The 11,585-nt window shown below is 36.0% G+C and overlaps 1 protein-coding gene across 2 annotated transcripts in view; it reads right to left on the reverse strand.

Moving 5' to 3' along the window:
* pparg (peroxisome proliferator-activated receptor gamma) overlaps positions 1 to 10,837 on the reverse strand; it is a 30,534-nt gene extending 19,697 nt beyond the window's left edge. Inside the window, exon 1 of one of the 2 annotated variants that reach the window (XM_046875056.1) lies at positions 10,582 to 10,837. The gene's annotated coding sequence lies outside the window, so the exon portion shown is untranslated. Of the gene's footprint in view, positions 1 to 2,305; positions 2,426 to 10,581 lie in introns of those variants that run through there. The other variant, XM_046875059.1, reaches the window with a different exon arrangement.
* Positions 10,838 to 11,585: the final 748 nt, after the last annotated feature.

Consider the following 11,585-nt stretch of genomic DNA (forward strand, 5'->3'; position numbering starts at 1 on the left):
ATGATCTGGAACAAAGTACATAACCTGATCATGACGAATTATTTCTGTCTAAATTCTTACAATAACTGTACACAAACATTGGGCTCATTGATGTAATTTTAACTTGTCTCTTTTTTCCATTCTACCTTTTGTTTGTATTTGTTTAGGTTAACCAACAGACACAATTTAGCATGGTATTGCTTTCTTTCTTCTTCTTTTTTTTTCCATTTACATGTTTATTTCTCCATTTTTTTGTTTACTGCTTGCTGGTAGGCAGTGGGTAGGACTGGGTAAGGTAGAGGTTAAAACCTTTGTAGCCACCTTTGTGTGCCCAAATTGTTTGCATGCACATACGTACATATCAAAGTGTTTTTTTTTTCCATACTGACTCTTATTGAATGCACTCCGACCGAAAAGAAAAAAAGAGAGGTTTCTCAGAAAAACAGAGAGAGCGACTTACGATTATAAAGTACCGCTCTTGGTGCAACACTTTCATCAGAAAAGGCCATGACCTCGAGGCTTTGTCATAGCGAGCTGCAGAAAGAGAAATGTGACTTCCTGACATCAGTGCCAGCGTGAGTGGCAGAAAACTCTTCCCCTGCGCTGTTGTCTCTGCCGTGCCCTCTCGTTTTGAGACTAAAGCCAGACAATAAAGCTGTCACGCCACCCACACGGCTAGTACTGAACTTACTAGGCATACATTTGTAACTTTGATGCAGCAATTAGAATACACAAGCTTAAAACCACATTTAGTTTGGCATGGATTTGTCTAGCCCGGCACACGTGAACTCTGATTTCTTTTTTGGTCTGATTCGAAAAAACGTCGCTCCTTACCGGGGAACTCCTAAAGAAGATTTCTCTTTTTTACTCACTTTTAGCTTTCAATTAAATGGGTTTTGATATGGCTGGCAAAATTACAATCAGAATAAAACATTTTTAAACAAACTTGCTGATGTTCATATGCTAAACTGCTGGATAGAAACATCTTACTTCCATGTTTTGAAATGAATCAGTCATTTTTAGACCTTTTTGATGAGTCCGACATATAAAAATCAGGAAACAGGCACTCTCGAGTTAAGTAAGCTTTCTTATCAGCATATCAGTTAAATATAAATAAGACAAGTTAAATGTCTCTTGACATTATCATGAGGATGATTAGAAAATCTCTGAGTAGACAAGGGATAAGGAACACGGCATCACAGCTATGATGGCATCAGTGCATTTATGGGTTAAATGATACTGATAAATAAATGCGGGATGATTAAAAAACACTTTCTGTCATGGCATTTTTTGTCAGTTTCGGGGATCAAACATGACTTTGTGCATGGTGTTATTTACATATGCAACAGTACAGAGTTTTACATAATTTATATTATTATTATTAATTATTGTATTTACATTTTATTATTTATTATTTGACCATGAATTGTTTTTTATTGTTTTCACTAAAAATAATAAAAACAACATTTTACAACGTACATTTATGGTAAAAAAAAAACAAAACAATGCAAATCTTTTTAATCTCTTAGAGGTTAACATTCTTACAAAAAAAAAGATAAATATTAGATAGGAAAAAATCTAGTTTTCACTGGAAAAAACAGGATCTGAATCTCTTTGCCACACTCTAATTTGTACACATGCACACCACATATATGTCTTTTAGTTCATTCTTGCATTGTTTAATCTCATTTAATTGTTTAATCTGTAAAATGAATCTTTGCTCACAGTACTTACAGCAGCTGCGTCACCATTTGCGAGAGCACTCAAATTTAATAAAGCACTCGTTCAGATTCTCTCTACAATATAAACTAATGAACTAATGAACAACTTAATGAGTATAAAATATATCTTTAGATATTTAATGGAACATTTGTTAAAAATTCTTATTTTGTAATTGTGAGTTAATTATTATACTTTGATGGATTAAAACTGGATTCAGCTCATGGATCATCAAAATTGAAATTCTTATGTTGGTATTAAACAACACATGACCAGGAAATGTGTTTCAGAACAATAAAATGAAAGTCCAAACAAAAATCTAAATAAGGTGTCTGTGATTACATTCGAAAGCCATGTGGGACATTAAGATGATCAGCCGCTCATTATGATGAAAATCATGAACGTGGTTGCATCATGGTGGCGGCGATTATCAGCTTTTTAAGAACTGGAAATTTGTAACTAAAGCATCATTTCATGGACCAGAGTCAGAATGAGAAACAGACCACAAATAAAACAAAACAAAAATACAAATAATAATAATAATAAAAAATAAAAAATAAAAAACCACCCCAAAAACCCCCAATACAAATCTAAAAGTTGTACTTACCCCAAAATGTAAACCTTTGAGCCACAAGCCAATTGAGATTCTCTGCGACACGGAGATGCGTAATCACTAAGGACAACTTTTGGCAACTGGGTAAGTGAGTGGCTATTTCTGTGGTTCTGCCAAATTGAACAGGAACTTGAGTTTTTACTCTTCATGGCATCAGCAAAAGTGCAGACAGCTAACCATCATGTGGTTCTGCTGTGAGGTGTTCGGCTAGCCAGATGACTTCCTGTTGCTTCACTTGCTGGTTTTCTGCTTTCCACTTCTCTTTACGGAAAGCTGGATGGATCACTTCTTCCTCGGGATACGTTTATAATAGTAAAGCTGACGTAATAAGTTGCTTTCTCTGCACTGTGACATTTCAGTGTCATTGCTGAGGTCTTGACCTCTGATCCTATGATCATGACAGTCTTAATGACCGATAGTAGCTGTATGAGATGGCTTGTCAGATTTTTTTTTTCTGCTCTAGTTCTGCTTTTGTTATTACGCAACAACTACAGTAAAATTAATACAGTAGCCCTAAAGCATATGTGCTACCTCTAAGCCCATGTAGAGCTGATTAAGACCTGGGTATTTAGTATTGTGATGCCCATTTGATCTCTATCTGTCTGACAGAGACAATTTATAGAAATATTACCTTAACACTGAAATGAATTTTTAAAATGAAAACACATCCACATTGGCAAAGAATAGGCAATGCAGCATACAGTATTATGTTATTTAAGACCCAGGACTGATGCTGATGAATACACTGAATTTCTATTTAAGATAAGACTACTCAGGTGGAATTTTTATTCAGCATCCATACCTAATAAAATCCGTCTCATTTAGCATAAAGAGTGTTGCGTGGTAAAGTATTGTGTTTGTGGTATATTTGTGGTTTTGTCCGGTTTGACGGAGCATTGCATGCATCATTATTTCACAGACACCACTCCTATAACGCCCGAAAGAATTCGTCAAAAGCTCCACCCAGATTGAAAAACAACAAAAACAATAACTCAAACATTTACCTATTTTAACCTTGAACAACAATACATTAAAAAAAAGAATACTTTATTCAGATCATATTGTGCATCATGATACAGTTATGTAATGGAAATACATACGTACAAGTTATTAACTTTGCTGCTGCACACTTGTTCCGGATCATTCCACCAACTTCGCATAATTCGTCTAATAAGTATAGCTGAGAATAAGAGGCGGCTGAATACTTGCAATTAAAATATACACCTTATGCTACTTGTAAACGTTTGATAAAATTTTATTCAGTTTTTTTCTTGACTTTTTGTGGTGCTTTTTTCTCACAAAATATGTCCACAAAATGCAGGTCCCCTGCTCAAGACTCAAAAAAATTATACCCATCAATTAACAAAACAAAAGCAAAAAAAAAAACGTCTGCACAATTGTTCTGAAATATTGCACATGTACAACAGCTGACTGGAGATTTGCAGCCTGCAATTCAGGCAAATGATCCTAAACGATTTCTTTCGCCAGCCCTTGATCACAAAGCAAAACACACAACACACACACACTCACACGCGCAAGTACGTAGCAACTGCTCCATCGTTCCAGCACATGACTAATCATGATCTCATGGTTTTGGATCTGAAGTCCTGGTGAAAACATTAAAACGCACACAAGTACATAACTCGGGACGGATGTGGATCAATTGTTTACCTGAACATTCTCAACAAACCTTAATCCTTCGCAAATAGCGTTTTCTGTGTCGGACACCACGATCTTTATTGTGTAGCTCCTTGGGAATTTGCTCTTGCACAATATCTGAGGACGTGAACTTTCCCCCAATTGCTTTTAATAGGCATTGAGTTAACGGCTGATGTCCCTCTTGAGGTTTCACGCGCTTCCTCAGCTTCCTCAGCGGATGAGGAAGGGGCTTATGCGAGTCAGAAAGGCCTCAAACCTATCGTACCAGAGAAGGGCTCTTCCCTCGTTCCTCGAGGTGGACAGGAAAAAGGAGGGACGCTCAGCAGGGGATTTACAGTGCTGACCAAAACCATGTGGCCATGCTGTTCCTGTCCAAACACTCTGAGAAAGGTCAGCTCGCTGAATGATGTAGATGACATTCCCTAAGTGTTTACTATCATTTCCGACAATTCTGTACAAATGTCAGGCTGTTGAGGATGCATCGTATGCACTTATGAAACATTATGCACAATTCGGTAAGCAAACATCATCAAATCAGTTCCCTGTCCCAGTGGGCTCGCTGTCAAGATGAGGCACTTTGATAACCAACCTAATGAAATGGCATTTTGTGTAACTATTATAACTGGCACCGATGCACATATAAAATCTCAGGCTGTGCCCACAACAGTCCGGATACATTTAAAAATGCATCTTCTTCTTTATGTTCTGGCCTTCCTTGCACACAGAGAAGGAGCTTTTCAAAGTGTTCTACCATTGTATACATTTGGGACTAAGAAAGCGAAGATATTCAAAAACAATGACGTATTTTGAGTCACGTGACTGATTCAGCTCTAAACAAACAAGATGGTGAACGACAATGCGCTGCAGTTGTGTCTGCTTTCCGGTTTAATCGCGTTGTTAAACTTCACCACTTAAGACTGCATTTTTACAAAGAGATGCAAAGTAAATAAATAGACGGAAATGGCACAATGCAACGCTTCTTGCGATTTTAGGCATGGGGATTTTCAGTGTGTGGAGCAATTTTTGGAGAACGTTCAAAAATGTCAGTGTAGACGGCGAGCATTTCAAAACCTGACCTGAAACATGAGCTCAATATCGTATTGTAGAATCGACATATTTCCCAAATTCAATCCAATGATGTGTTTTTAACGCACAATACACCACTCTAGACAACTCTTTTAATGAAACACCAGTTAGCACCAGTATTTGCCAAGAAAAGAGAATAGAAACCGAGAGGGCGTCTTCACAGCAAGAACCTTTTTAACAGTGTCTGCAATTATTAAAGAGATAAAAATCAATGATTAGTGATAAACCTGTGACGTCTCAGAAAGCAGTGAGCAGCTTTAGGGTTCCCTAAATCCTATGCATGTGTAAATAAGTAAAAAATATTAACTCGATTTAAGCATTTTATTGAATGTTTTCGGGGGTCAATTTGCCCATAAATGCTTCAGCGGGGAGAAACGTTAAAATTATTTATAATATATAAAATGATATGTTGTCAAGTGCTTAGTACAATATGTTATCATGATGACAGATATAGCAATCTCTTCCAAATCCTACCATCTGTGATAAGACAAGGCTAGGAGGATATGTCGTATTTCATATAAACCCACTTGTAGCAAATGAATGTATAGAAATAGGAAGTGCTTTAAAAAGCAACAGGTGTTCAGGTCATCCGGTGTTCAAATCACATTAAATAGTCTGGCCGCTGTTTTTAATCCTGACGCCATGACGGGGTTTCGGAAACTTGCGTTACAACCCAGTTGCAAAAATAAAAAACGGGAATGTATATGCTTAATTATAAAAAAAATTTTTCAATCAACATTGAGTGACATGCGTTACCAATGTGATGAACTCTAGAAAGAAAACCCCAAACAGGCAGCGTGCGCACGCTAGGCACACAGAACGGATCAAATGTGTTCGAAATTTCATCTCAGCTGGATAAAACGTGTTTCAAATCTCAGATATATATGATATATTTTAACACATGTAGCCATATACACCTACTCAACCCCCCACAACACACACACAAACTTAACCGAAGATCTTTTTACTGATATTTGAATCTATCTCCAAATTGAGTCACGCTGCAAAACCCAAAAAGGAAAAAAATTCAAACGCTGAATGGAAACCACACACCACACGAGCACATCGGCACTTATCCGAAAATCTTTTTTATGAGCAAGTTGTGACACTGTAGCTTCTCAGCGTATGTAATTAAACAATAGTGAGGATGGATTTTATTCGGTATAATTGCTTTTTTTTTTTTTCATTTTTAATTTATTTTAATTCTGTCATAAGATGAATATAAACTGTTATATTTGTGGTATTTTCAGTATATTTAATTATTAATAATTATTATTATTATAATTTTTTTTCTATGCATATTTTGTCAGCTAACTTGTGGATTATTAGAATATATTATAATATTATAATTACTATATTATAGATGCCAGTTGATACAACAACAAATAAAATTATATTTATCAATAGACTGGAAGTAATCACATAAGAATATAATGCAGCCTTAAAACAGGAAACATATTTCGGGTCGCTTGACGCTGTAAACAAACAAATACCTGCCATTTCCTATGGTGTCTAGCACTTTCATATGAAACCTGTAGCTGAAAATGTAACTGTGGTTGTATCTTGTACTTGTAGCTGATGCTCTTTTTCACAAAAAGTAATTAAAATACTAAATATTATCTAATTACTGAATTATTTAATAACATAAAATATAATTTAATTGATTAGAAACGGTTTACTTAAATAAAATCTTGCAACCTGAATTGCACATGCATGTTTGATTGTAACAAACTGCTGACAGAAGCAAAAAACCTTTTTGAAAATGTAAAAAAAATAAATAAAAAACTTCGCCAAGTAGGTCATTTTGGTCTTCAAAGATTATAACATTTTATTATGGGATGATATAGCACTCATTTAGTGAACACAGCGTACTACTGAAATGGCTCGAGCGTGTTCCTGCTATACAAGTTCCATTGTTCAGCTTATATTATATACACCAAATGAAACAAATTAATGCTGAGGTTTGAAAGATATTTCAGGAGCAAAATTTTGTGAATGCTAATTACACTACATTTTTTATCGAATATGTATTTACAAGCACTGACGTTTGCCATATTTACTTTTAAAGAAACCCTGATGAAATGTAAGTGCGCAGTGACACTTAAATTCACAATAACACAGTGACTACTGAAACCACGATGAGGGCGATGTAATATCACCACATCTGCAACATTTCAGCCAAACATTCGGCATAAAACTAATTTTTGGTTCAGGGCGAAATCTGTGCGGAGATCACCTTTGGAGGTCGCCTTCCAAAGGACCAAGTTTAGCTTTGTAACACAAACGCAAAATGGACCAAAAGTGTAGTCCCAGGATTTAGAAATTTGCAATAATAATAATGTGTGCACCAAATTCCAAGGTTATAACAAAACATTGAACAAGCATAGCAGCGGAATGTCATTTCGCTGATGCGTTGAGGAAAGTGTGTTACAATCGAAAAGATCTGAACTACAAACTATAACCGCATCATGAAACTCTTATTTATAACAAAGGCCACTACTGAGGACTCACAACCGACACAACCCACACGCCGCCATTTAACCTGCATGTATTAAACATTTTTAAATAAGTAAAAAAAAAAAAGACGCTGACGCAAGCGATGCAAGCAAACGAAGGTTTGTTTTTTACTGCCGGTTTTGTACTAGAATGAGACCGAATGTAAACACTACTTCGCTCAGATCACTCCGCTTGCACATTTATAACAACGGGGCAAAGTCCATCACGTATTACGTCAATTATATAATACGTCTAATTTCAAACCATCTCATTCCCAGACAACACACACACACACACACACACACACACACACACACACACACACACACACACACACACAGATCCTAGCACTAGTTACGTTCATAAACCCAAATCAACCTATTACATCTACAAGCTACAAATTAATCACGATGAAATCACTTATGCCTTGGCAAAGGTTTTTTGCAGCAATCAATGTTTCTTATTGACCAATATATAATAACAATAATAAAGTGCACAGATGTTTCCTATTTTTAGGTTTAAACAATGAAATATAGATAAAACAAAGGAAATAATGTTAACAAACACACAGACAGACAGACAGACAGACAGACAGACAGACAGACAGACAGACATACAGACAGATAGATAGAGTTAGGAATACTACTATATACAAGCATATACTATGCTACATTCTAAAGCATTACACACACACACACACACACACACACACACACACACACACACACACACACACACACACACACACATATAAATATATATATACAGGTAGGTAGATAGATAGATAGATAGATAGATAGATAGATAGATAGATAGATAGATTTAGATGTTGTTTGTATTATATAAAATATTATATTATAATGTATTATATGCATTATCTAAACACTACTTGCACATGCTCACTGATTTTTTTTGTCTACATTCGGATTTAAAAATAAAATTAGAGCAATTGTGTGTGTGTGTTTAAATGTACATGATACTTTTGTAAAAACGAGACTTGTTTTCAACGTATCCTGCCGTCAATTTCTACTTAATGTATCATAAAAACCTAAACAAAATGCCGCCATTTCACCCAAAATCCACACACACAAAAACACACAAATAATGTCCTGATGACACGTGCAATTTTAGTAATTTACTAACTGTATTTCATAGTATCATCATGTTATATAAAGTTACACCGAGGTTATATTCAGGATCTAACCTATATAAGCACTTATTATTAATCCTGGTAAAAGTTGAAATACTTCTATATGAGTAATGACCTTGGATATATAAATGTCATTCAGTGCAATGAACTGATTCATTTGTTGGTTGCACAATTCAACATCACAATTTTTTTTTTTTTTTTGGATAGGGGAAATTTCTTTAAATAGTGTAATGGCTCTTTTGGTTCTGCTGTGGTTTGGAATGTTTATTGCCGTTTATTACAGGCATGTTCAAAATCGTATCACATTATCAGAAACTGATAAAAAGAAATGGGTGAGTGTGTGTGTGTGTGTGTGTGTGTGTAGGGCGGCATAGGCTAGCTCATTTAACACGCACATTTACACACACACACACGGCCCACACAAACCAGTTTGCAAAACAACCATAATCAATTTATTTCGGCCTACTGTTTAAAATTCGAACTTGATTCTTACATCTAATATAAACCCAACACTATAACGTATTCGCAATAATAAATGTGTGACGTTCGAAACACAATTTTCCCAATAAAAGCGTCATTTGAAATGACGTTTAAAGAAAAATAAATCTCCACAGCGTTGGGATCATCGAAGCACCAATCCAAGCAGTACTCACCGTGTCTGCCTTATGGTATTGGTTGAGAAGTCACCTTTTGCCAGTAAATGAGTCACATTTTATGCAAGAACAAAAACACGGTCATGTCCCTTTCATCCGACATGAACGGCATCAACATTCGCAGCTCTTATGTATTAATATAAAATATATTCTTTATTCTTTCATATTCATCCGCATTCAAATATTAGATCGATATTTTTTCAGAGACCAAGATTCTATCAAAATGATTTCTTTCGCTACTTATATAAATTCAGAATGTTTAGAAAACCAAATCGAAACTATATCACCCTATATAGGAAGAGCTTCGTGGGGCGAATAAAAGAGATCGATAAATTTGCATCACGTCACTTCCTGAAAAAGAAATCAAAACAAAACAAAAAAAAAGCCACTGCAAAATCCTTTGTGAATGAATAAACAGAATGAAGCATGTATGAACTGTGTGTTGCAAAGCCGAGTGAATATTAAACCACAACTTTGGAAATTTTTTTTTTTGCTTTCATTTTAAACAGAGATCAAATCTGATGCTTGTGAGCAATCAAACATAGGCACAATCTCTATTTATGTTGATCCTTGTTGAAATCTGAGGGTTAAAGGTCTTGGCAAAAGGCCCAACAGTGGCTTTCTGATAGTTCAGGGATTTGAACTCAAAACCCTCTGATCAATTACAGGGAAGGTTACCCGCTGAGACCACTCCTGGCTGATAGGCAGTGGGTGAATGATTTCTACGACGAACATCGCTGATAAGTTTTTTTTCGAGACTTTTTTCGAGCCTATTGGAATGGTCCCAGTGCAATGTCCTGATGGTGTATAGATAAAACTCTTACTGATTTACTTCAGGGTTATAACCATGGTGTGGATCTGTAAACTGCTGAGTCACAGGAGACATACAATGCTGGGATAAAGCATTCATTAATCAACTTATTAAAAAATAAAATTTTAAGGCAAATGTGCAATCAGTTCTTAAAGTAGTGAGCTACACCTGAGCAAGTACTAATCCCACCCAGGTGTGTTCATGATCTGCAAACCTAACACACTGAATACAATTGAATAATCAGTGGGGGGGGGTTTCTTATTATTTTCAGATTTAAAGTGGGGATTAGTCCATGCTTATTTTATAACTTCGAAAACTTTTGCTAAAGTTGACACGCACGTGCGCGCGCGCACACACACGCACACGACGGAGTGTGTGTGTGTGTGTGTGTGTGTTCAGTAAAAGAATCGCTCACCTGCGTGTGTGCGTTGAACGTGTCCTCTCTTCTCTGCGCTCTCGTCTTTCGCGCTGTGGCTCCACACCGCTGTTCCTCCACCGCCGTTCACCGTGTAACAGTCCGTGTTGGCGGTTCGAACCCTTCCTCGATAACTTTTTTTTTTCTTTTTTTTTCTTTTTTCCGGCTGAACTGCTGCGGTTTTATCGTCCGATGGCAGGTGCTGCCGCTGCTCTGATGCTGAGAGCTGTGCTTTCTGTGCGCGTTGCCAGATTGGGTCCAGCATTCAACCCCTACAGGGGCGGTTCTAGCGTTTTATTCATTCATGAGGGAGGGCAAAGGGGGGCATTAACAGGATTGCCCGGCTGAGCATATATGTTACATGTGTACAGGGCACACACACTTTTCATAAAAAAAAAAACAACAACATTTAAACTAATATTCAATAATCATTAGCCCAGACAACGGTAACTTATAAAAAGCCAGTAATATGTAATGATTAAAACAGACAGACAGACAGACAGATAGATAGATAGATAGATAGATAGATAGATAGATAGATAGATAGATAGATAGATAGATAGATAGATAGATAACTAGTTTTTAGCCAATTAATATTGTTAATCTTTTTATTATTATTATTGTTATTATTATTATTATTATTATTATTATTATTATTATTATTATAATTTTTTTTTTTAAATAAGTATTATTATTAAAATAATACTATGATACCCTGTCAGATGGGAATCTTGGGAAGTGGTGTGTGTATGTGTGTGTCTGTGTGTGTGTGTGTGTGTGTGTGTGTGTGTGTGTGTGTGTGTGTAAAGAAAATAATCAACGATAAGGTGTTGTGATGCACCTGTGAGACAAGTTAACTTTCTGTTAACACTTACGCTATAGCAGCTATAAAAACAATACTCCTTCAATGTCTCGCTTCCTCTTTATTTGTATATTTACTGCATCTATCTATCTATCTATCTATCTATCTATCTATCTATCATCTATCTATCTATCTATCTATC

This window comes from Silurus meridionalis, chromosome 19 (genome assembly GCF_014805685.1).
Source record: "Silurus meridionalis isolate SWU-2019-XX chromosome 19, ASM1480568v1, whole genome shotgun sequence".
Classification (NCBI taxonomy): Eukaryota; Metazoa; Chordata; class Actinopteri; order Siluriformes; family Siluridae; genus Silurus; species Silurus meridionalis.